This window comes from Ovis aries, chromosome 6, assembly GCF_016772045.2.
Source record: "Ovis aries strain OAR_USU_Benz2616 breed Rambouillet chromosome 6, ARS-UI_Ramb_v3.0, whole genome shotgun sequence".
NCBI lineage: Eukaryota > Metazoa > Chordata > Mammalia > Artiodactyla > Bovidae > Ovis > Ovis aries.
In genome coordinates, this window is record NC_056059.1 from 100,440,038 (window position 1) to 100,466,346 (window position 26,309).

General features: G+C 39.6%; 1 protein-coding gene and 1 pseudogene across 22 annotated transcripts in view; both read right to left on the reverse strand.

Annotated features, from left to right (window-relative positions):
* The window catches only part of WDFY3 (WD repeat and FYVE domain containing 3), a 281,234-nt gene that overhangs the window by 251,319 nt on the left and 3,606 nt on the right, over nt 1-26,309 (reverse strand). Inside the window, exon 1 of one of the 22 annotated variants that reach the window (XM_042251596.2) lies at nt 453-21,174. The exons of the other annotated variants lie outside the window; for them this stretch is intronic. The gene's annotated coding sequence lies outside the window, so the exon portion shown is untranslated. Of the gene's footprint in view, nt 1-452; nt 21,175-26,309 lie in introns of those variants that run through there. 22 annotated transcript variants of the gene reach the window in all.
* Nucleotides 20,609-21,174, reverse strand: LOC101110941 (large ribosomal subunit protein eL21-like; annotated as a pseudogene).

Genomic DNA, 26,309 nt, shown 5'->3' on the forward strand with positions numbered 1-26,309 from the left:
GGTGGGGGAACTAAGATCCTACATGCTGTGGGGCAACTAGGCCAGCCTGTTGCAACAAAGACCCCACGTGCCACAACGAAGACACAACACAGCCAAACAAATAAATATTTCAAAATCCAAAGAAGAATACAGTCATTCAAAGCTCCATCTGGTTCAGCTTCTTCATTTTACTGGTGAAGAAGCCGATATCTGGAAAAGTTACTTAATGCATTAATGACAACAGTTACTTAGTGGTAGAGCTCAGTTCAGAACCTAATTCTTGACACTTTAGTCCAGTATTCATCTGTACATCATAGATCACAATGTCTCTTTTTGGAGAATTAAATATGAGCAAAAAAGAAAAAAAAATCATGTTATTTCTCTAGGAGTATTTGTCAAGCATCTGAAGATAAATGTGGTATACAGCTAAATTGATATGTTCTAAATCCAAATAAAAAACACTGCTTCCTCACCCAATAGATATAATCCAACCTCAAGATATTTAGCTTGCCTTCTATAGGATACTTAGGGCTTCTCATGAGGCTCAGTGGTGAAGAATCCGCCTGCAAAGCAAGAGCCACAGAAGACATGGGTTCAATCCCTGGGTTTGATCCCTGAGTCAGGAAGATCCCCTGGAGGAAGAAATGGCAACCCACTCCAATATTCTGGCCTGAGAAATCCCAAGGAGTACAGTCCATGGGGTCGCAAAGGGTCGGACACTACTGAGTGACTATGCATGCACACACACACACCACACACACACACACACATGCACACACACACTTACAGGATATTTAACTGTTTCTTTTATTTACCATTCAGTATTTCAATATGAAAACACCAGCACCATGAATCATTCTGGTCTTTCTTAACTTTGCTCTCAACAAGTTCTTTTGTTACTCAATTACTTCTTCAATTCCAAAGCTCCTTCACTCAAAAATGAGAAGCTTGGACTAATCGTATGGGCCTTCTAACTCTTAAAATAGTTATGCCTAAGAATAGCTTCATCTTCAATGACATTTTCCTTTTCTGATCAACTATGTGTTCTGGCATGTTTGTTAATCTCTGTGATCATATTAGTACAACAGCTCAAATATCAGTAATATTGCCCTCAAATACACAGTTAATTATCATTCAAAAACCTATGGAACAGAAATCTAGCTTTGCTGTCTCACTTCTTATGAAAAAGTTTTTTGTTTTTTTTTAAATCTACTTCTTTGGTGGTTTCTAAGAAAAATCCTGAATTATTTTCTCAAATCATTCATTCTGTCATTCATCCAAGCTATTACTGAGTGGCTTGTCAGATGGCAGACACAGGCTTAATGAGATTTAAGATTTTTAAATAAGATCCCTCCAGTGAAATGGTAAGTAACATTAGGAATTCAAGTGACAGTGAGGAAGTAGGCAGAAGTGATGACATGTCTCCTAAATCCCAACATCAGAATATGCCTTCACTGCTTTTTAAAAAAATACATTAACTACTGACTTCCATAAAACATGGTGTTTGTAACATGCTTTAAATTTAAAGCAAGTAATAGAATGAACCCGACTGAGCAACTGAACTGAACTGAACTGCATAGAATGAATATCCATGTACCTGCCATCCAACTCAAGAACCTAAATATAAGTGACTGGTAATGTTTCACTGATTTGCTCTTCACTCCACCCACATCTCTCAACTCTTCAGTGCTCTGTAATTGCTACCCTATATTCTGTGCTTTGTAGTTGCTGTTTTTCAGTCTCTAAGTCAGGTCCGACTCTTTGCAGTCCCATGGACTGCACCACACCAGGTTCCCCTGTCCTTTACCATCTCCCAGAGTTTGCTCGAACTCATATCCATTGAGTCGGTGATGTTATCTAACCATCTCATCAGCTGCCACCCTCTTCTCCTCCTGCCCTCAATCTTTTCCAGCATCAGGCTCATATCATTCTTTTGAGTTTCAGAAAGCATACCACATACGAACATATCCTTCAACCCCGTGTTTCATTTTTTCACTCGGTTATGTTTTCAAGTTGAATTCATAATGTTGCATACAGTTGTAGTTCTTTCATCTCAAGGCAGAATAATTCCACACTGTGTAAATGAATTGAGTTATCCATTCTCTTTCCAATAGCATTTTGTCTTCTTCCAAGGTTTTGCGTTTTTGTTTTGCCATTATGAACATTACTGTTATGAAAGTTCTCATATGCATTTGTTCCACATGTGGCATAATTTCTCTTAAGGATTTGCATAGGAGTTGAGGAATATGTGTATTTTGAATTTTTCATGAGGTCACCAAGTTTTCTTTTCCCTAAAGTGAGTTTAGCAATATATAATCTCACCAGCTCGCAGTTCTGTTCAGGTCAGTCACTTGGTCGTGTCCAACTCTTTGCGACCCCATGGACTGCAGCGCTTCAGGCCTCCCTGTCCACCACCAACACCTGGAGCTTGCTCAAACTCATGTCCATCGAGTCGGTGATGCCATCCAACCATCTCATCCTCTGTTGTCCCCTTCTCCTCCCGCCTTCAATCTTTCCCAGCATCAGGGTCTCTTCCAGTGAGTCAGCTCTTCGCATGAGGTGGCCAAAGGACTGGAGCGTCAGCTTCAGCATCAGCCCTTCCAATGAACACCCAGGACTGATGTAGTTATCACCAGCACTACGTAGTCCATACTGACCCACACGTTCTCTTCAACATTTAGTAATGCCATGCTCTTAACTTGGGGGTATAAAACCATCTAACTGTAGTCTTTGTATTTCCCTGTTGATTAATGATACCAAGCATTTCCTCAGGTTTACTGGCTAACTCATATTTCCTCTTTTATGAAATGCCTATTCATTTCTATGAGCCATTTCCACCTCAGTTTTTTGCCCTTTACTTATTATTTCATAGAAATTATGTATGTGTTTTGTATGCTGATTATTTGATTTTACCTGTTTTGAATTAATGGATACAGGCAAATATTGAGATAAAGACACAGAAGCAAAAATAGCAGGGAGCTGGACAGAACCGGAAACAATGAGCTAGAATACCAATGTTTTGCTCAGCCCATGTTTGTATTTTAACATAATCTACAGATGTCTTCAAGTATCAGAGGTTTTAAATGGTATACTATTAATTCTGTTTTGTAATCTTTTGATAAAAATTCAGTCAAGAGTAAATGCTTTGATATGATTTTAGCGTATGCTAGTTACAATATCCAATATAATTTTAGGTATCCATTTTATATAAATCACAATTGAGGTGACATTTTAGACAGTTCTCATTTGACTCTGACATTTTAGGTGTTTTTATTGCATGCTTTGGTTGCCTCCAATTTACAGTAAATTTATTGTCAAAAGGTTGGGTCTGAATGTATATGCACATAAGTATAAAAACTGAATTTCAAAACTAAATTACATAAACTCGAACACCAGAGACCTGCATTCTAGCCTTGACTAGACAATTAGCTATACCTCCTTGGCCTAACTATGTCTTTAACTTGGTTTTATTATAACATGAAAATGTGCTGGTATTAGTAAATTCTAAGGACCTTTCAATTATACTCTTTGGCTTAAAGATCTGCAAGAAAATAATTTTTTCCAGATATCTTCCAAAATTTTAGGAATCTCTTTCCAGGTGTTAAATAACAAAAAGAGTAACAGAAAGCTAAATATCTAGGAGGGGGGGAACTGTAACAAGCAGGGCTATAGCCCTCCTATGGCCTCTCAGGATTCTTGGCAGATCACCTGACAGACAGCATCATACAGGAAGACAATCAAAAGCCACGTAATTTGAATCACTCTACAGTGCTGCCATTGATTCCTATATAGTGAAAGTGAAGTCGCTCAGTCGTGTCCGACTCTTTGCAACCCGTGGACTGTAGCCCACCAAGCTCCTCTGTCCATGGGATTCTCCAGGCAAGAATACTGGAGTGGGTTGCCATTTCCTTCTCCATGATTCCTATATAAGCAACCAAAATAATTCTGGAATCACACTTACCCACTTATCTGAATCTGCACTCTTCTACTATGCCTAAACATTCTGTGTGTGCACATGTGTGCTCAGGTGTAACTACCTCTCTGCGACCCCATGGACTGTAACCCGCCAGGCTACTCTGTCCAGGGGATTCTCCAGGCAAGAATACTAGAGTGGGTTGCCATTTCCTTCTCCAGGGGATCTTCCTGACCCAGGGATTGAACCTGCATCTCCTGCATTGGCGGGTGGATTCTTTTACCACTGAGCCACCTGGGAAGCCAAACTTTCTGAAACCACTTCGAAGTCTAACTCTTTCAATTTAATACTAGCTGTTATGCCCCTCCCTACTAGTCAAGGACATTGCTCTAGTTAAGTCCCACTTCTCTTTCCTACATCATAAATTTCCTAATTCTGTCCACCCAATAAAGCAAAACCACCGGAGTATATGTGTCAATTTCTAATCATTAGAAATCAAACATCAGTGGCAAAACTTCTGACCCCACCCACACTCTCAGTTATGACCAATGTCTGATTCCCTTATCAGTGAAAGTTAAGAAAACAGTTGTCCTTGTTCTGTCTTCCAGTATTCTTTAGTACAAACTGCTCTCCAACACACCACTGAAAATTCCAAAGTCACCCATTATTGACATATATCTTGTAAAATTAAAAAACCAGTCCGATCTCCTCTTTTTTAACCTATCTGCAGCAACAGGCATGATTCATCAAGCCCTGATACACTTTCTTTACCTGGCTTTTCTCCTAGTTATTGCTGGTTTCATCCTATCTCATTGGCCACTCATCAGCTTCCTTTGCTGAATTTCTCCTTTTCTCCATGACCACTCAAGTTCCCACCTTCTTTCTAACCAATCAGCAAAAACTACTGGCTCTATCTACAAAATATATCCAGAATCTGACTACCCTTCATATCATCTACCTAGCTGCTGCTGCCGCTAAGTCGCTTCAGTCGCGTCTGACTCTGCGACCCCATAGACGGCAGCGATTCTCCAGGCAAGAACACTGGAGTGGCTTGTCACTGTCTTCCCCGAACCTACCTGGAGACTTGGTATAATAGTAACTATCATCTTTCTCATCTCTCACTAGGATTTTTTTCCCATAATTTATTAACTGGCCTCCCAACTACTACCCTTGACCTATTTCAGTCCTTTTTCATCAAAGCAGCCAGAGTGATCCTGATAATCTTACAAAAGTCATATTAATTAATGTAACATCTGTACCCCAAATCTCCCAATGGCTTCTCATCTCATAAATACCAAAATCTTTAAAATAGCAAAAAGGAACTTAGGTAACTTAGTTCCTCCTTGCTATTCCTTATACAGGTAGGCATCCTCCTGCCTCAGAGCTTCACACTTGCTGTCCTGCCTCAAAACTACTCTGAGATGAGTATCCCCCCCCAACCCCGCCTCACATTCTCACTATTCTCAGATCTTTGCTCAAGGGTCTCCCATGTGAACTCTTTGCTATTCATTCTACTTATGTAACAATTCCACTCCCAGCATCCCTAATACACTTTCCTGATTTATTTCTCTCCAACGTCACTAACATTCACTTATTTCACTTCTATTCCTGCTTGTGTATTTCCTCCCTGGCAAAACAGAAAATCCACAAGGGCAAGAGCTGTGTTTTTCTTAGTGCTACATCTTCATTGCTTGGAAGGGGTGGGGCCAGCACATAGGCATTCAATAAATATTTTTTGAATGAAGAAATGAATAGTTAACACCCTTAGGGTGAAACAAGACAATCTTTCTGGGTTTACAAAAGAAAATAATCTAAATAATCAGAGAAAAATAGCTAGATTCCTGATGTGTCAATAAAAGAATCATCGGAGTATTTCTTCAACAGGTAAGAGATAACAATTCAAAGACTTCAGGAGATGTAGCCAACACTTCCATAAACCTACAGCAACCACAGTAAATGGTTTCCCTCCCCTGGCTGTCCACAGGGTGAGATTTATTTCCCATCTATTACCATATTCAACAATGGTTAGTGTGCAGAGCCGCAACACCAACATGTAGGAAAATATTATAAAAATGTTCATTCCAAACTTGTTCCAGACAAAGAACTGAGCCCTTTATAAATAAGGAAAGCCTAAAAATACAGTACAGATATTTTTTAAGTGCTTCAAATATTTTGTTTGGAAATAATTTCAAATGTACAGAAAAGCTCCAAATACAAGAATACAAAAATAAACACTCAGACTCAGTCACCAATTGTTAATGTTACCTTGATTTATCATTTGTCCTCTTTTCTTGCACTTTCTTTCCCTTCACATAGACAGACTCAAGCTGTTTTTCCCCCCTCCTAAAGCAACTGAGGATGAATTATGTATTTCATGGCCCTTTGCTCCTTTGCTTCACTGTGCATTTCCTGACAACAGAGATATTCTGTCATAACCGAAGTACAGTTCTCGTCAGTAATTTGAACATTCGTGTCCAACTCTTTGTGACCCTAAGGACTGCAGCACGCAAGGCTTCCCTGTCCTTTACCGTCTCCCAGAGCTTGCTCAAACTCATGTCCATCGAGTTGGTGATGCCATCCAACCATTCTGTCCTCTGTCATCCCCTTCTCCTGCCTTCAGTCTCCCAGCATCAGGGTCTTTTCTAATGAGTCAGCTCTTTGCATCACATGGCCAAAGTACTGGAACTTCAGGTACAGCATCAGTCCTTCCAGTGAATATTCAGGATCGATTTCCTTTAGGATGGACTGGTTGGACATCCTCACAGTCCAAGGGACTCTCAAGAGCCTTCTCCAACACCACAGTTCAAAAGCGTCAATTCTTTGGTGCTCAAATTTCCTTATGGTTCAACTCTCAAAATCCACACATGACTACTGGAAAAACCACAGCTTTGACCATATGGACCTTTGTTGGTAAATTAATGTCTCTGCTTTTAATATGGTGTCTAGGTTAGTTAAAGCTTTTCTTTCAAGGAGAAAGCATCTTTTAATTTCATGGCTGCAATATCTGCATTTAAGATCAGTACTCCAACTTATTTCAGTTGACCCAATGGTATAATTTTATAGTATTTTTCTCTGCATCTGGTATATAATCTAGTCCAGGGCCAGGTTCTACGGTTAGTGGTTATCTTTCTTAAGCTGCCCATGATTTCAGTGTTCATTTTTTATGATTTTTTTTGTTTAAAGAACATAAACTACTCCCCTTTTTATTAAGCAGAATGTTCTTCGTGCGGGGTTTGTCCAGTGGTTCCTCCAGACTCATGTTACATAGTCTTGGCTGGAATACTACATAGATGACATTGTATCCCTCAGGGCATCATATCTAGATTCACCAGGACTTCACCAATATATATTACCCCTATTTTATACCTTGTATATAATGTGTGGGGAGACACCTGCTTCTCACCAATATTTCTCCCTAGATTTTGTTATGATTCTTATCTGTCATTTACTATAAGGCTGTAAAATGATGATTTTTCTCCCTCTAGGATTTAGAATTCTACTATAAGCAAGAGACCTCCCTTCTCTATTTATTCATTTATTAATCAGTTTATTAACATTATGGATAACAAATTGCTTTTTTAATGATTCACAGTTCATTATTATACTAATTTGATGACTGAGAAAGTAGGACCTCCAACAGGCTTGTAACATGCTCCCATTTTTTTTTCGAAAACATCTTCCTATTTTCTTGCTTAAAAAAAAAAATACAAAGATACAGATTCATCTGGTATGTACTCTTGTAATAAGCCATTCCTCTGAGAAACTCCAGTTCCTTTGTGTTGGGCATAAGATTAATATCAGAGACCACAATGGGGAGTTAGCTATGCCCACTGTTCTTCATCTTTTTCTTGGACAGAACTACTATGAAATACATGCATATAAATATATATAGACACATTTGTTCTTACACACATACCCATGTGCACATACACATACTGGTTTCAAAAATAATACATTCGCACTGATACCTTCAATTTCAATCCATACCCACAGGATTCATTTTTGCCTTCTCTCAATCCGTATGGGTATGTCCCTCCTTCCTCAGGTCCTAGCTTCAAAAACCTGAAAACACTGACTCAATCCATAACACACTGAAAGATTAACCAGGGTTACCTATTTAGCCACAGAAAATAAACACTATAGGAAAGAGTTCAAGATTTGTGTGTAATCCCTCCCTCTTACCTCCACCCAAGCTGAGAGTAAATACGTCAAAAGATTACTTAGATTCACTCTTTCTTCCAAAATGTATCTATAGATTCAATGCAATGCCAATTAAAACTCAGGTAGCTTTTTTGGGGGAGTGGGGGTAACCATCAGAATTCTAAAATTTACATAGCAAAGCCAAGAAACTAGAATAGCCAAAACAATTTCAAAACAAAGCAAAACTGAAGTACTCATATTACATATTATGTGATATCACAAGATTTATTATAAACCCACAGTAATAAAGACAGTGTGGTACTGGTGAAAGAATAGAAACCTAAATCAATGGAAAAGAAGTGATTTCGGAAACAGATGCAAACATATGTGATCAATTGATTTTTGACAAGGATCTCAAGCGACTGAATGGTGAAAGGAAAAACCTTCACCAAACAGTGCTAGAACAATCGGGCATCCACATGCAAAAATCCAAAACAAAAGAATCTCAACCAACCCGTATCACATCACATCCAATCCTGAACCAAAATGTATCACAGACCTAAATGTAAAACCTTAAACTTCTATTGTGACTTTGGGTTGGGCAAAAAAAAATCTAATAAGATATAAAGCACAAACTGTGAAAGAAATTAACTGGAGAAACTGGATTTTATCAAATTAACTTCTGTGCTTCAAATGACACTGTTTCAAAAATGAAGACACAAACTGGGAGATGGTGGTTGTGAAACAAATACCAGATAAAAGACAAGTATTTCCAAAACATATAAAGAACTCTTTATTACTCAATGGTAAACAAGTAGCCTAATTTTAATAAGAGCAACAGATGTCAATACATCTAAAACAAAAAAAAAGATGTAGATGGCAAACAAGCAGATGAAAGGGTATTAATGTCATTATTCATGAAAAGCAAACAAAGACCATGCTTTCACTTCTCTCAAATATATACCTAGAAACGGAATTTACAGCTCATAAAGAATAAGTTAAACTGTATAGAAATTAACCAACTATTTGCTTAAGTGGCACTACCATTTTATCAGCGAAGTATGAGAGGAAACTCCACACCTTCATTAATGCTAACATTGTGAAACTCGATTCTTAGCCATTCTAGTGAGTGTATGGTATTAAGAGTCTCACTGTATGGTTTTAATCCACGTTTCCTTGATGATTAGTGATGCTGACTGAGCATCTTCTATGTACTTGTATCTTTCTGTGTGTAATGTACTGACCATTCATATGTCCACGGTGAAATGTCAGTGCAAATTCTTCCCCATTTTTTGATAGGGTTCTTTGTCTTATTAAGTTATGAGAGTTCTTCAGATACTCTGGTTCAAATGTTTTGCTGGATACATGTTTGGCAAGTACTTTTCCCTGCCTTTGACTAGACTTTCCATTTTATTTTTTTAACGGTTCAGCATGTTCATTTAGGGAGAAGGCAATGGCAACCCACTCCAGGACTCTTGCCTGGAAAATCCCATGGACGGAGGAGCCTGGTGGGCTGCAGTCCATGGGGTTGCAAAGAGTCGGACATGACTGAGTGACTTCACTTTCACTTTTCACTTTCATGCATTGGAGAAGGAAATGGCAACCCACTCCAGTGTTCTTGCCTGGAGAATCCCAGGGACGGGGGAGCCCGGTGGGCTGCCATCTATGGGATCGCACAGAGTCAGACACGACTGAAGCAACTTAGCAGCAGCAGCAGCAGCATGTTCATTTACAGAAAATTCATTGAGCCGTATACTTACAATTTCTTCACTTTTAGTATATACTTCAGGAATGTGTATTAGTTGCTCAGTTGTGTGCAGCTCTTTGCAACCCCATGGACTGTAGCCCACCAGGCTCCTCTGTCCATGGGATTCTCCAGGTAAGAATACTGGAGACGGTTGCCAGTTCCTTCTCCAACTTAAGGAATAGGTTCATTTAAAAAGACAGAGAGGGAGATAGATACTGAAGGGCCCTTTGAAGGATGACAAAATCAGCAGCAGCTAGTAATTTAAAGATGACGTACATGGTCTGCAAATACTAAAAATTGGAAAATACACCCATACACTCCTGTTTAAGAGCCCGTCATAGCATCAGGGTCCTATCAGATGCTCAGGCATGAAACCTAAAATTAGCAAAGGGAAATAATATATATAAAGACTCTCTCCTGCAATTCCTCACTGCAAATCAACTTCTGAATTCTAGACATTTCAGATTAGGATACATTGTACTTGTTGTCAATTATAGCTGTAAATGGAAACTTTATGTTGATGAGATAAGCAAAGAGATTCAACTTTAGTATAATTACATTAAAAAACTAATTCCTGCAATGACTTTCAATAAAAACCTGAGTGTCAAATACATACACTGAAGATTTTTTTAAACATTACATGTACTTAAAAAATAAGCAACAGTGATTTACTGTATAGGACAGAGAACTATACTCAATATCTTATAATAATCTATAATGGAAAACAACCTGAAATATATATGAACACACATATAACTGAATCATTCTGCTGTATACCTGAAACTAACATAGCATTGTAAATCAACTACAGTGGTGGTTTAGTCACTAAGTCGTGTCTGACTCTTGCAACCCCATGGACTGTAGCTTCCCAGGCTCCTCTGTCCATGCGATTCTCCAGGCAAGAATAGTGGAGTGGGTTGCCATTTCCTTCTCCAGTGGATCTTCCAAGCTCAGGAATTGAAACCGGGTCTCCCACATTGCAGGCGGATTTTTTTACCGACTGAGCTACAAAAGATTTAAATTCAGCTGTCTTCCCTGATAGCTCAGTTGGTAAAGAATCTGCCTGCAATGCAGAAGACCCCAGTTTGATCCCTGGGTTGGGAAGATCCCCTGGAGAAAGGATAGGCTACCCACTCCAGTATTCTTGGGCTTCCCTTATGGCTCAGGGGGTAAATAATCTGCATGCAAGGCGGGAGATCTGGGTAATCTGATCCCTGGGTTGGAAAGATCCCCTGGAGGAGGGCATGGCTAAGCATTCCAGTATTCTTGCCTTGAGAAGTCCATGGACTGTATAGTCCAAGGGGTCATAGGGAGCTGGACACAACTGAGCGACTTTCACTTTCATACTTCAATTAAAAATGACATGTATATGCTTTTGTTGGCAGCACAAATAGCTTTATATGTAATTACTGTTTATTAACCCTTAATCATCCACAAATTATTTCTATCATTATAAGAAATAAAAATATGCTGGCATTTTCATATTAATAAAAATACACACTTTTTAGAATATAAAATGTCAAGTAGAACATATTTTTTGAAGCAAAACAATAACATTGCTCTCCACCACAACACTAACTCTTCTTTTCTCCTAATCCAGGCCCCAAAGTTGATCATTAACAGGCCAGGACATGCTAGTGGTAAAGACACCACCTGCCAACACAGGAGATACAAGAAACGGGGGTTTGATCTCTGGGTCGGGAAGATCTCTGGGGTCAGAAATGGCAACTCACTCCTGTACTCTTGTCTGGAAAACCCTACCAACAGAGGAACCTGGTGGGCTAGAGTCCATGGGGTCGCAAAGAGTCATGACTAAACATGCACGCTACTAGGATATTAGAATATACATGTTTTTTAGACATTTTCTCTTCCTCAAATGAGTACATGTAAATACACACACACACACACACACACACACACACTTCATCGCAAATACAGGCTATATGGCATTTTGGAATTCTATAAACCAACATTTCAAAGTTTCTAAATGAGGCCTTTATGATTGAAGGACTATAAAACAAGAAATCAAAAGGGGAAAAGATCTCAGTCAAGTAAAACAAAAATAGGCTAAAATTTAATACAGCCATTGGATGTGACTTGAAATCTTGCTTAAATTTTGAGAACTCGTAGAATATATTATTTCTGTAGCAGACACTTTTTAGAGTGACTAGAGAGCCTGCAATCCTTCCCTTTTCTATGCCATGATCAATGGCCTTGAAGAAAAACATCAGAGAAAAAACTAAGAGGGACAGTCATGAAGGGAATGACTATTTGAATGAACCTCTCACAACAGGGCCACAGTCTAAAAACGTCCCTCACCAGAATTCTGCCAGTGCCAATGCAAACAAAAATGTAAAGCCTATTAATAACTGGGTGGGTAAGATGACCCTCATCCGCTCAGGTCACACTCCCTCTCCAGCCAGCCTAGTCCATGCTCAGAGATTTCATGAAAATAATCACAATCAGGTGGCAGGAGAAGCAGTTACGCAAGGGACCACGATGCTGACTCACTAAGACGGACCTCACTGCTCTACTGTCGAGAAGCCACTGGCGTGAGTCCCCCACAGGCACCACCTCTCCACAGGCACCCGGCTCCTTGGATTACAGACACAGTGATGGCTGACCCTCGCTGGAAGAGACAGCAGTTCTGAATCTGCCTCTGCCAGCACCACTACGTAGGAATAACCAACTGCATCCTATAAATCTCCTGGCTGGGGCTCAGTGGTAAAGAATCCGCCCGTCAATGCAGACGACACAGGTTCAATCCCTGGTCCTAGAAGATCCCACATGCCACAGATCAACAAAACGCCACAACAACTGAGCCTGTGCTCTAAAGCCCTGGAGTTGCAACAAGAGAATCTACCACGATGAGAAGTCAGCACACCGCGAGAAGAGTAGCCCCCACTCACGGCAACTAGAAAAAGGCTCATGCAGCAACCAAGAGCCAGCACAGCTAAATTTTCCAGGCAATACTGGAGTGGGTTGCCATTTCCTCCTCCAGGGGAACCTTCCCCACCCAGGAACAGAACCTGCATCTATGTGTCTCCTGCATTGCAGTCAGATTCTTTATCACTGTGCCACCTCAGAAGCAAAAAGGACTATCTAAATAAAATAAACCACATGGCCTCTGATCCAGGAGTTCATTTCAAATGGCAATGGGTGGACACACAGGGCCTGGTAAGTCTTATCAAGTAGGTATTTATTCAGACACAGCTGTCCCCATAGTAGGAAGCAATGCTTACACCTGGAAGTCTGATGTAATAGTTGCCAGAGCTAAAAGATTCTGAATCTGGGGTGCCGTCCTGCAGGATATAAAGTAGGCTATGAACCACCAACCAATATATGCCATCTCTCACCTCCAAAATATCCTGGAGGTAGCAACCAAACAGTAATAGTGGAGTGGTATCTTTTCTTCTCGCAAAGTTTTGCTTTTTGTCTTATGAACAAAAATTCTTTCTAAGTCTGCTGACCTAGAAGTTTTTTTTAATGTTTACTTTTACTTTATTTTACTTTACAATACTGTATTGGTTTTGCCATACATTGACATGAATCCGCCACGGGTGTACACGAGTTCCCAATCCTGAACCCCCTCCCACCTCCCACCCCATATCATCTCTCTGGATCATCCTCGTGCACCAGCCCCAAGCATCCTGTATCCTGACCTAGAAGTTTTAATAACCAAGAAATACTTCTACCAGGAGACCAAAAAAAAGAAAAACACAAACTTTACTGCAAGCTGAACTTATGAAGTTCAGGGTGATTTCCTCATGACAGCAAAAAAAAAAAAAAAAAAAAAACAGCAAAAATGAAGGCTACAGGATGGGATAAGAATGATAGTCCATCAGCACTCCCGACAAAGGGGGCATGGGTTCAACCCCTGATTAGGAAACTAAGATCCTGCATGCCGCATGGTGTGGCCAAAAGATTTTAAAAATTAGATAAAAAAGAAGGACACTTCATGACTAACAAGGGGAAGAGTGGCTGCTACTCCACCTGTGGGGGCTGGAAAGACCATGAGGAGCACTCAGGGGAATCCACTGCAGCATGTTCTGGAAGTGCTGTGTGGTGTTAAGGTTAGTGGAAGCTATCACAATCCCATCCAGTCAGAACCACCAGGAGCTCAGAGCCTTTCAGGAATTAGGGGCTGGGTCAGTGTGTGAGGAACAGAACGCTGATAAGCTGAGATGCTCGCACAAGGTATGAAATCGGAAGTGAAACAGGTTAGGGGGTCTGCACTGATGCAATATTAAGGACTCTAGCCACTATCACTTTATTAACTTCCTAATCCCTGGTGTTTGGTAAGTACCCGCCATCTTACCCTTTAAATATATTTTCTTTTTGTGTCCTTTCCCCCAAACATGCACAGAGCAAGTTCACAGGAATTCAAGTTGTAAAATATCAAGAAAGAATCACCATGGAACCAGGGCAGCATGACATCACCCAGAATCGGCAGCCCTATGGCACTGTCTCTGGCGTGCATTTAGACTTTCTCTCATTTAGAGAAGTTGCCTCTGTGGATGGGATAAATAGGGTTATCTTGACATTTATACAAGCGGGGAGGGAAGGGAGGGGAAAGACCAGAGAAGGGAAAGGGGTAGTTAAGCTACTAACGGGTGACCTTCTAGACACCAGCTAGGAGGGCTGCCCGCCTTTTGACTTCCCCTTGGCAGGGGTCTGGAAAGAAGGTATAAAAACTGCTGCTGTTGCTAGGCTCCCAAGAGCTGCTCTGGTTTCTTCTGCTCAAGTCCCATTCATTCAATTCATTATTCAACTTCCAGTATGGTTCCAAAAGTACCTTTTAGTCCCCCTTTAGGTGGTATCAGCTGATTGAAACCCCCAAAACGCTACTACGACTTCTTCTAGCAAGTAAAAAGGTATGGAAGGTTCTCATTTTAACATCTAATGACCCTAACTGTACATTTTCCTTGCTTCCTCTTACCCTGCTCAAAAACTAAACAGAGTGTACTTTTGCCTTCAGAACTGTGACATTAGAACTCTCATGCCTAACACGCTTTTTCATATCCTCCTATGTTGCAAGAAAGTACATTTACCCCAAAGCTTCAGTCTGTTCGTTTTAGCACCAGTTCCCTGTTAAGACATTGCTCTCAAGTGTCAGCAGTTCTCTGCATCTCGTGATCCCACGCGAGTGCCAGCAAAGCAAAGTGAATGATTACTGATTAACAATGGAAATGAATTCTGTCCTTAAAAGATGGTATATAAAACAGAATATTTAAAAAAAAAAAAAAAAAGTCAAGCCAAGCCTGTTTCTGCTTCTCCTGTCACTTAAATCCTAGATCACCAATACAGACTTCTGACAGGAGATGCTTTAAGTTTCAGCCCTAATCCTCAATTCTGGATGGAGTCACTATTAACATTAACTCACCCCGCCTTTATACCCCGGACGAGATAACTGGGGTTCCGAGCTGCTTCTGGTTCCCACTGTGTTCTACTCTGGCCCTCTCTGCTGTTTCAGGCCTGTTTATCCCTTACTTACTGTAACTAGGCCTCTGACCTGACACTTCTGGAGATTCCCAGTCTGGCCCCTGTCTGGTCTCTTCCTAGGCCTGGGATGCCTACTTTCGATTACCAGTTCCAACCCCAAGGACTGATAACTGGCCATTATCTGTAGCCCAGTACCCAGAGACAGAATTCTCTGACAGCCAGTCATATAAGTATATGTACACATTTATGATATGAAGGCAGAAGGAGAAGAGGGCGAGAGCGGATAAGCTGGCTGGCTGGCATCACCAATTAAATGGACATGAACTTGGACAAACTCTGGGAGATGGTGAGGGACAAGGAAGCCTGGCATGCTCCAATCCACAGGGTCGAAAAAAGTCAGACATGACTTGGCAACTGAATAACACAACAATACATTTATGAACTTATTCATTCATTTTTCTCTCTCTCTCCGTCCCCCCTACAATTCCATGTGCTTCTTCACCTTGAATTTCCATTAACAACAGATCAAGAAGATTGCTTTCTGCCTGTTCTGTCCCTGACACAGGCTACCAAAGGGAACTCTTCCTCAACACCTGTAGCTTAGGTGGTGGTGGCGTTTAGTCACTAAGGTGTGTCCAACTCTTTTGCGACTCCATGGACTGTAGCCCACCAGGCTCCTCTGTCCATAGCATTCTCCAGGCAAGAATACTGGAGTGGGTTGCCATGTCTTTCTCCAGGGGATCTTCCTGACGCAGGGATCAAACCTGCATCTCCTGCATTGGCAGGCGGGTTCTATACACCGAGCCACCAGAGAAGCCCAAAACACCCCCTACTAGTCGATAAACAAGGCAAAATGCATCTCACATGATAGATTAATTTCATTTACTTCTAACTTTTCACCCGGCAAATTATTTTCCTCTACTCTAATTTTATACTATTAGAACACTTTTCTCAATCTAACACTATGCTTAACATCTATCTTTTAAAAATTCACTTCACTGCTTGTTTATGTTGGTAGAACTTCTCTATTTCAGGCATCTGGCCAATTTATCTTCTAAATTGCTGTTCATTGACATTTTCTAGTGAATTCAAGTCTCATGAGGAAAATAATAATGAAATTTAGCTTTAATTGTAACTCCAATAAGCCACAGCATTCTTTACTACTTTGCCATATTTAAACTTCTTTAAAAATAAAAACAGGGCTTTTAAAAAATTGATTTCTTAATGATAATAGCTGACAAAATGCAAATGTCTAACTCAAAACCTGTGCACAGTACTTACCTTTGCTTAGAAAAATAAGGTTAAAATTTTTCAAATACAAATCAGTATCACCACTATGGTATGAAAGAGCATTTCTAAACTTTAACAAAAATGCAAGAAGGCATACCCAGGTATGATTACTATCTATATCGCATACCTGTTGTTAAATAACAAGACCAAAGTAACAATTAGCTACTGGAATGCAACCCGTCTCCTTCCAGTAAAATAGCACTTGCTTAAGAGAACTTCACTGGACTGGAATGATGCTTTGTCAGATGACATTAGGATACGTGAAACAACTATTAACCACTGCACTGAAGTGGGTGTCAACAGCAGAACAGGAAGAAGGAAGGCTAGAATATGGGGATCCTTTTAAAGATCTCTTAATAATACATGCATGCTTCAGTGTCTGACTCTTTACAGCTCTATGGACTGTAGCCCACCAGGCCCCTCTGTCCAAGGGATTCTCTAGGCCAGAATACTGGACTGGGTTGCCATTTCCTTCTCCAGGGGGATCTTGCTGACCCAGGGATCGAAGCTGCGTCTCTTTATGTCTCCTGCATCACAGACAGGTTCTTTTCCACTAGTGCTACCTGGGAAGCCCTCTTAATACTGGCAACAGTCAATAACTGGCTCATTTCTGATGAATGTATTAGGCTGAAAAAAATTAAAGTGCATCTGAAAAAGGAATAAGCTTTGTAAGAAAGATATAACACTCCTAGCTGTGAATAGAGATCACTACAGTATTATCATCTCAGAAATGCTATTCAGCACACATTTCCCCCTTTCTGTTTCCCAACTACACAAGTGTGTGTTGGTGCTACAGTGGCCTAAAGGCCTTTCCAGCAGCTGCCATGTCTTGTCAGGCTTCTCCATACCCTCCTGAAAATATCAACACCTATGCCAGCGCGTGTGGTGGTTATGCAAGCTAACTCGAGCTGGGAATCACCGAACTTATTTACTCTGGTGACTCAGATTTTAGATCTAGGTCTCTGTGGGGAAGGAGGTGGAGAACACAACTGCATGTTATGACCCCATTCTTCATTAGTAATTATTGTATAACTAAAGCAAACTCAACGCTTTCTGCTTTTTCATAAAGTTTGACAAAGGGAGGAAATGTTCCAGGTTTGCCTAGGTACAGGTCAACATCTGCTATACCAAATGACCCTGGACAGAACAAGCGCCCTGTACAGGGAAGTGTTTTTTTTCTATTTTCTCTCTCCATGTTCCCCTGATGGCGTTCCCAACCCCTGCCTCCACCCCGCCCTCCCCACCACTGTCCTTTCTCTTCCTTCTCCAGCCTTCCTTTAAGCTTGCCACCAGTGAGATACCTCTTTAGCCACACTGAACTTCACAATGGCAAAATCCTCAATGCTATTTCACTCCAAGACAACAGAAATACTTTGAACACAGCCAGACATCAGAAATAATAAAACAGCAATACATCAGTTTTCATCTTGACCAAAGAGAGAACATCTAATTTATTTCAGAATGTAGCAAATGAAATATATAAAGCACAACTGTCATCAATCCAACAGATCAAATTATCCTTAAAAGAATATAAGCTATAGAAGTCATTTAGTACAATTTTCATGGTGACCTAGTTGTAAAAAGCTTCAGGAGCAAAACAAAGGCTTTCATGTGTTTTGACTATCCCTATCCCTTCTCCTCATTTCTTAAATAATAAATCCAGGCGAATTTTTTCCCAAGAGACCTCATCTGACTCATTAATGGTGAAATCAGTTGATTTTATTACTTTCTATAATTCTGAAGTAAATCTCACAGGATTCACCAAGGAAATTCAATCAATTCCCCTGATATTCAGATCAAACCTCATCTTAGGGTTATCTGAATCATTTCAACTACAAGTAATCTTTCTACCGGCTAAGTATCCACAGAACTTCTGTACCCCTCAGACAGACTAACTGTATACTGTTCAAACATTTATGTGTTTATCTTATCATCATATTATAAAGTTATTGAGAGCATAAGTATCCATGTCTTAAACATTCATGCAAATACCAGGGCACCCAGGACAGCAAACAATAAAACATTTAATAAGTAATTATGAAAAAAGTATACAATTATTAATAAACACTACAGCATCATCTGAGAACCTATTTACAGTGTATTATTTTGGGAAAGAAGAACTAGGTTCCCAGAGCAAGTTGAATCCTTTATATTTGGATTAACTTAGTCACTAGAGGCATCACACAAATAAATCAGGCTGAATAAAATTATTAGGCAATCAACACACAATGATATTTCTAAAAATAACTGAGTTTATTTTTATTTCATACTTGTTTACTTAACTGTGGCATATATCATCTAAATCACTGTGTTTTAATGAGCAGTGTGCCACAGGAAAAGAACTTGGGCTTTCGAGTCAGAGAGATTCAGGCTTTAATCAAGAAGATCTGATTATGAATTTACTGAGGGATTTCTAGGACAAAGAGAATAAAGAAACATAATAAAACATATATTATCATTCTTTCACTTGATAATGAATAGTCTTAGAATTCCTAGGAGTGACAGTAAACATTTATTTTCTTAAGACTTACATCATTTTCTGACAACATGCTTATTACCTAACTACATTCATTCACTCAGTGCATACTGAAGGCCAATTACATGCCAGTGTGTGTGTATTTAGAGAGAGAATAAAATTTGCTGAAATATATTATACAATAATGTGTGGTAATGTTCTACAGCTGTTTATTCAACTATACTAAGAACATCCCTTCTATTTCTGAAATCTCCTCTGTATTCAACAAAATGATAGCAGGTAGTTAATAAACACCATCCCTTGACTAACTGCCCAGTACTTCTTTCTTTACTACTCTATTACTTGGTAAGAATGAAAGTTTCCAGTAAGCAGATATAGTAGTGATTAGATTTTAAAAAGCCAGGCCACTTTATAAGATCCGGGGGTATTTTGGAATTTTACTGAGAGTCTTTGAGGTATCAGACATTGCCAATGGTAGTTAAGTCATATTTGTGAAGAATAGGTATTTTCATAAACTAGGTACAACACTTTGTAACTATGTCTATATAATCATGCCAAGTCATTGTTATTCATATCCTCTATGCCTTATGAAATTTTTCCTTATGAAAATTTTTTGTTCACATGATGACCTATTACTTTCTATGGAGAATAAGTTAAATAAAAACTGACAAATCCATTAAAAAAAAAAAAGCCCAGCCAAAAGGAATTAAGAAGAATGACATGTGATTGATTTTATCTGACTAGAGCCAGGGCTGTGAATGACCTACTTGGTTGAAAATAATCAGCCATTTGCCTAGTTACCGGTTGTTCTTTTTATAGAAAATTCAAGGAAGAAATTCCCTGGATTCTGCTGCCTATGTAAACAAAGCCCAGAACCTAACCTGTTCACTGCCTGAGGAATGAATATCACAATATCAACATTCTTATATTTGTCAACATTTTAAGAATAGCAAAATCACTGTGATTTTAGTAATGAAATTCAAATAAGTACTGTAATTTACTCACATAAGATATTACCAGTGGCCAAGAGTGACAGGTGAAGAGTATGTGGGACTCTACTATTTCCCCAACTTCCTGAGTTTATTTCTTCAAAATAAAATATGTGTGTGTATATATGTTTATATAATATACATACCAGTAAGGTAATGCAAATTAAATAAATGTTAGAGAAATTAAAACAGTAAGGTGCCCATCCAAACTCAAACACTCAAAATGTACTAAGAAATTTGGAAATTTTGAGAAGATACCTGTAAGATTCTTTTACAGTATTGAGTCCTATAGACAATACTTAATCACCTCCTAAATTATATGATTTATAAAGCAAAACGTATGTGTATGGATGCATTACCTAGAGCAAGGCAATAAAACTAAAAGATTCTGTGCAAATAAATTAGTTGCCACCCCCGACACCTGGAAGGAAAAAAAGATACAAAATAATTTTGGCATGACTTTCTAACATCAGATAATGACTGTGTATCATATTCCTATTTTTTTTTTTAAATAATATCTGGCAGTTTATTAAAAAATACTGAACAACAAACTATCTTATACCTTTCAGGAAGAAAAAACACTAAATTTGAAAAGACATTACCCACTGAATTTGGACACAACAACTCTACTCAAGAGAAACATTTGTACAGTCCAGGTCTTTATTTTTACACCCATCAGGCCATGAATTCATAGGGGATGGGCTCCAACAGTTCGGGTTCCTTTCCACTGGTCCTCACAAAGTGTGCTTCTCTCGGTGGAGCAGGCTGGCGCTTCAGCTGAACCCAAGTCCCTTTCTCTTTGGCTTCCTTCTTTTTCTGATCATTTTCCTTCACACGTTTCAGGAAGCTATCTCGGCTCTTAGAGTGCTTAATATGCTCAATACACATATTAATTCTCTTGGCAAGAATCGTGCCCTTAACTTGTTTGTTTACAATGATGCCAACAGCATGCTGGGTAACATTATAGACTCTCCCAGTTTTGCCATGGTAACATTTGTGGGGCATTCCTTTTAACAGTACCCATTCCCTTGATATCTACAATATCACCCTTCCTGTAGATTCACATGTACGTGGCCAAAGGAACAACTCCATGTTTTCTGAAAGGCCTGGAGAACATGTAGCGGGTGCCCCACTTCTTTCCCTTTGTGTTGGTCATCTTGGCGAATCACTGGAAGATGGCGGTTCCGGCCGAAAAGCCATATTCCTATTTTTCTTAGGCTGTTGCTGCTGCTAAGTCGCTTCAGTTGTGTCCGACTCTGTGCGACCCCATCATCGGAAGCCCACCAGGCTCCCCCATCCCTGGGATTCTCCAGGCAAGAACACTGGAGTGGGTTCACATTTCCTTCTCCAATGCATAAAAGTGAAAAGTGAAAGTGAAGATGCTCAGTTGTGTCCGACTCTTAGCAACCACATGGACTGCAGCCTACCAGGCTCCTCCTTCCATGGGATTTTCCAGGCAAGAGTACTGGAGTGGGGTGCCATTGATTAACTGGCCTCTTTGAAGACCACACTGGCTGGAGAACAGAGGGACATAGCTAGGAAGAAACATTATACAGGAAGAGGAAGCTGGGCCTGGCAGATTCATCAAGTGCTGAGGATATACCTATTACACATGTCAAAAAATCAGAATGTAACATGATGATTCTCACAACACTGGTACCAAGGGGGGGAATGCATGTAAGAATTAAAGATTTTAAAATTTAAAAATAAAAACTAAAAAAATAAAAAAATAAAAAAAAATTAAGTGAAAAAAAAAAAAAAAAAGAAACAAGGAAAGTTAAAGAAGTGTCAGAACTCAATGATCACTGTTATCTAAGGGACCTGCAGTAATGAGGGCTGCCAACAGATGAAGAACCAAACAGCACAGCAACAGCTTCCTGATGGCCCAGTGGTTAAGAATCCGCCTTCCAGTGCAGTTCAATGCCTGCTCAAGGATCTAAGATCCTATATGCCTCAGGGCAACAAGCCAAGAGGCACAGAAAAGATCCCGCATCAGATCACTGGGGAGCCCACATACCGCAACTAAGACCTGATGAGGCCAAATAAATAAATACACATTATTTTTTAAAAAGAGGCCAAGGCAGAATAGGAATTCAAATCTCTTAATTTGGTGGCCTTGGAAGTACCATTGTAAAAAAGGACTTATCTTTTATAAGTAGTAACAACAAATACTTTAAAGGGATTAGGTGACACACAAAAGAATCAAACAACCATGATTAGTTTATTAAAAAAAAAAGTCCTGGTTCACTGGCCTTTTAAACTCCACCATCTATCAGTAGTGCTTTAAATCCATTGTGGCTTCACATGTGTCTAGTTGACTCAAAGTTACTAATCTGGACCTGAAGTCTTATCAAGACGCATAAGTACAGTACTGCCTAGGTCTCTTTACTGAGGAGGGATTCTGTTTTCAACAGTAGATACTTAGGAGTATCTGCTATTGAGTTGGCATAATGATAAAAAGGGTTGCCGCAGTACAAGTCTCAAGTTTGCTCAGGTACAACAGCATCTGATCATAAAACAATGTATACTGAACTTAAAATAACTAACTGCATTAACTCTGTACCAAGTCATACTCTCTGGGGAGGGAAATGGCAACCCACTCTAGCATTTTTGCCTGGGAAATTGCATGGATAGAAGAGCCTGGCGGGCTACAGTCCATGAGGTTGCAAAGAGTCGGACACGACTGAGCAACTTAGCACAGCAAGTCATACTCGAATATACTACACACGAATAGATGCAGGTGACAAAATGTTCTTTTTAATAAAGAAAATTCATGGGAAAGAAACAAATTTAAGTTGTTAATAATTTTCTTTTAAGGAAACCAATGTGCAAATTTAATACTCATATCTTTCCACTGCTGCTGCTGCTAAGTCGCTTCAGTCGTGTTCGACTATGTGTGACCCCATAGATGGCAGCCCACCAGGCTCCCCCGTCCCAGGGATCCTCCAGGCAAGAACACTGGAGTGGGTTGCCATTTTCTAGAGAAGTAAAACCAAGGCCCAACTCATAAATAACCATTAAAACAGCAACAAAAAAACCCAAACCAAATTTCAGCACTTACTGAAATCACAGTGTAGTTGATCAAAATACAAACAGTATCCCCATTAACTGGGCTAAGATACACAAAATATTTCATATATTAAAAAAAAAAAAAATACAGGGCATATTATCACTAGACTTGCCACGATAGATTACAACACTATGATGATCAGTAATCCAATATTTATGATCTTTTACACACACAAAAATCTATGAAGTGAAGTGAGGTGAAAGTTGCTCAGCAGAGTCCAACTCTTTGTGACCCCATGAACTATACAGTCCATAGAATTCTCCAGACCAGAATACTGAAGTGGGTAGCCTTTCCCTTCTCCAGGGGTTCTTCCCAAATCAGGGATCAAACCCAGCTCTCCCACATTGCAGGCGGATTCTTTATCAGCTAAGCCACAAGGGAAGCCCAAGTACACAATAATTTTTTGGCTTAACAAAAAAAGGAAGAAAAATGACTCATATCACTAAAAGACATTACTTTAAATTTTCTGCCTCAGGTCTTGCAGCTTCTGCAGGTACAATACCTATCATCTCCCATTGTCCCTCTCCTGCAGGTTCAAAGACATGCAGGAGTATCAGACAGAACAAGGAATCCTGAGATGTAAGGATGGAGATATTTGGAGTTATCAATACTATTAACAATTGCATGTTTAAGATGCCATATGCAGGCCACAGCTCAGACCAGACTCAGCTAAAACAAACAAAAAAGATTAACGTAGATGTTTCAGAGTTGAGGGTCTCTGTTCTGGAGCCTGACATTTCTATAAACTCAGTACAAAACCCCAAAGCTCTACATCCATCCAGTCAGGTAAATATAGCAAACGCAACTGCCTGTTCAACCAAATAAAACACACTACAAAATACCATTGACTTTATTTCTGATACTACTTTTTTCACACTCTGCAAGGCTCCTGCTTCAGTTGTTTATAGAAGTGATATTCTAGACCTTGTGTCTTGTTTATTAAATAATCAGTGTCTTGCTTATTAAAGATCTGGGGGCCCAGTAATAAAGTAATCTCAAAAATTCTCACTAAAGAAAGGAAAACAGAAGTGCGAATGTTTTCATTCTACATTAGAATGAACCAAAACACTGTACAAGGAACCCTATCTATTTAGCTTGGAGAGAAATCGTCTACACTGCTTTATTATTACATTTGTTTCGAAGGAATGAACGAGTGAATTTCCTATGTATTTGGCATTTCTTGAGCATGCAATCAGAGGAAGGATAAGACCATAGGGAAACATGCTAAGGGATTTGGAGGAAGTCTGCCCATGGGCTTATAGGAAGAGAGGAAAAAGCCAGCAGAGGCTAGCACACGGATGTGCACTCAAGCATTCACCAAGTATTTACTGAGCACCTATTATGCACAGCTCACTGCCCCAGCACTAAATGTACAGCGGTCAGCAAAACAGAATCCACCTCCATGTGAGCAATACTGTTGGGTATCTCCTATCCAGTTTTCAATGATTAACCCCATTTTCAGCAATTCCATAATTCAGCAGGCATTCATCTAATGAAACAGGAATTCAGAGGTTTAAAAGAAAAATCTAAGATCTCCATCTAGGGGGAGAAGATAAAGACAAATAAAGCAGCTTTTAAGTAGAGGTATGATAAAGGGTGCCAAGGGGACCCACAGGGGAGGGCCGACCATGCACCATTCCTGGACAAGGACCAGCTTGCAGGCAGGAGAGGGTGGCACACCGTAGGAACTTCAAGCAGGAGACAACACTTCTCTGTTCACGCACTGGACACACTTCAGGCTCAAACTCACCGAGAGCAGAAGTCAGAGTCCTTAGAGTACTGGCCTACGCGGTCTGTGGGCCTCCACCACCCTGACCTCAGCTCTCACCTCCCTCCAGCCAACCCGACTGTTCTCCCAACACTTCAACATCCTCCTGCTTCAGAGCCTCAGCACCTGCTATTCCCCCAGCTCTAAAACTCTCACTCCATTAAATGCATCAAGTCTCTGCTCAAAAGTCACCTTAAGGGAGGGTAACGCACATCATAATGTTACTTGAAACTCAGCTTTCTAAAGACTGAAGTCATGCTACAATTATTCATGGGTTCATGCTCCTTACAACACCTGGGATGACGTCAAAGACCACATGTTTAAATTATTTCAGTCTACTATTTTCCCTTTAAGTCCAGCTAAAAATTGAAGAAATGCTTTATGATTATTTTGAGGATTTTTAACCCTAAATTTTCCTTAAAGAAACAAAACTTCACCTAGTTTTTTTAAAGTCACATTTTAAAAAATGTTATGGGTTAAGTATTAGAATTCTTCAGTGATGGTTTCATTATAAAAACTTTTTTAAAAAAATATTTATTAAAAAAAAACTCATTTATTTACTTATATGGCTGCACTGGGTCTTAGTTGTGGCACGTGGGAACCAACTTTCTAACCAGGGCCCTTGTTATTGGGAGCGCAGAGTCCCAGCCACTGGACTTTTATAAGGAAAAGTCCCTATAAAAGGAATTTTAATACATGAAAGCCAACTGTACAATAAGAAACTCAAAGAAACAGCCTTAAAGTGTTACCGCCTTCATATTGAGAACGTGACTGATGACCAAGCCAAAAAATTATTTAGCAGTATCTGTCACAAACTTTCTATATTGGTTCAAATGCTGCGGAAAGTAAGAATTAAAAAGTCGAAACCATTAAAGGAGACTTTTACACATATAACAAAAGAGCTAAAATTTCAATAACTGACAATACTAAATGCCAACAAGGGTACAGAAATAACCAAAATTCTCTTACATTGACACAGATAGAAATTCAAAACAGTATAGTCATTTTGGAAAACAGTTTGGCAGTTCAATATGAAGTAACTAATATTGATAAAATATACACTTTCATAGGACCCAGTAATCCCATTCCTAGGTGCATCTCAAGAAAACTGAAAACATTTCTCCTGTCCATAGACCTGTTCATAAAGGTTTATAGCAGCTTTATTCATAACTGTCCAAAACTGGGAACAACTTAAATGTCTAACTCATGAATGAATGAACAAACTGTGGTACCTTATTGTAATGGAGAGGGACTCAACAGCACAAAAGAACAAATTTAGTGGTGTGCTGGGGCCAACTGGTACAGCTTAGGACAGCCTACTGTTAAATTTTCAGTTTTACAAGCTGATTTAGGTAGCTCAATGTGGGCCAAGATGAGCATGTTTACACTGCAATAATTAGCAGATGCTACCAATCTGGGATTTTTTTCCTTTGGAGGACAGGTTGTTACAAGTTTATCAGCATTCCATTGATGAAACTACTGACACAAGAAACAA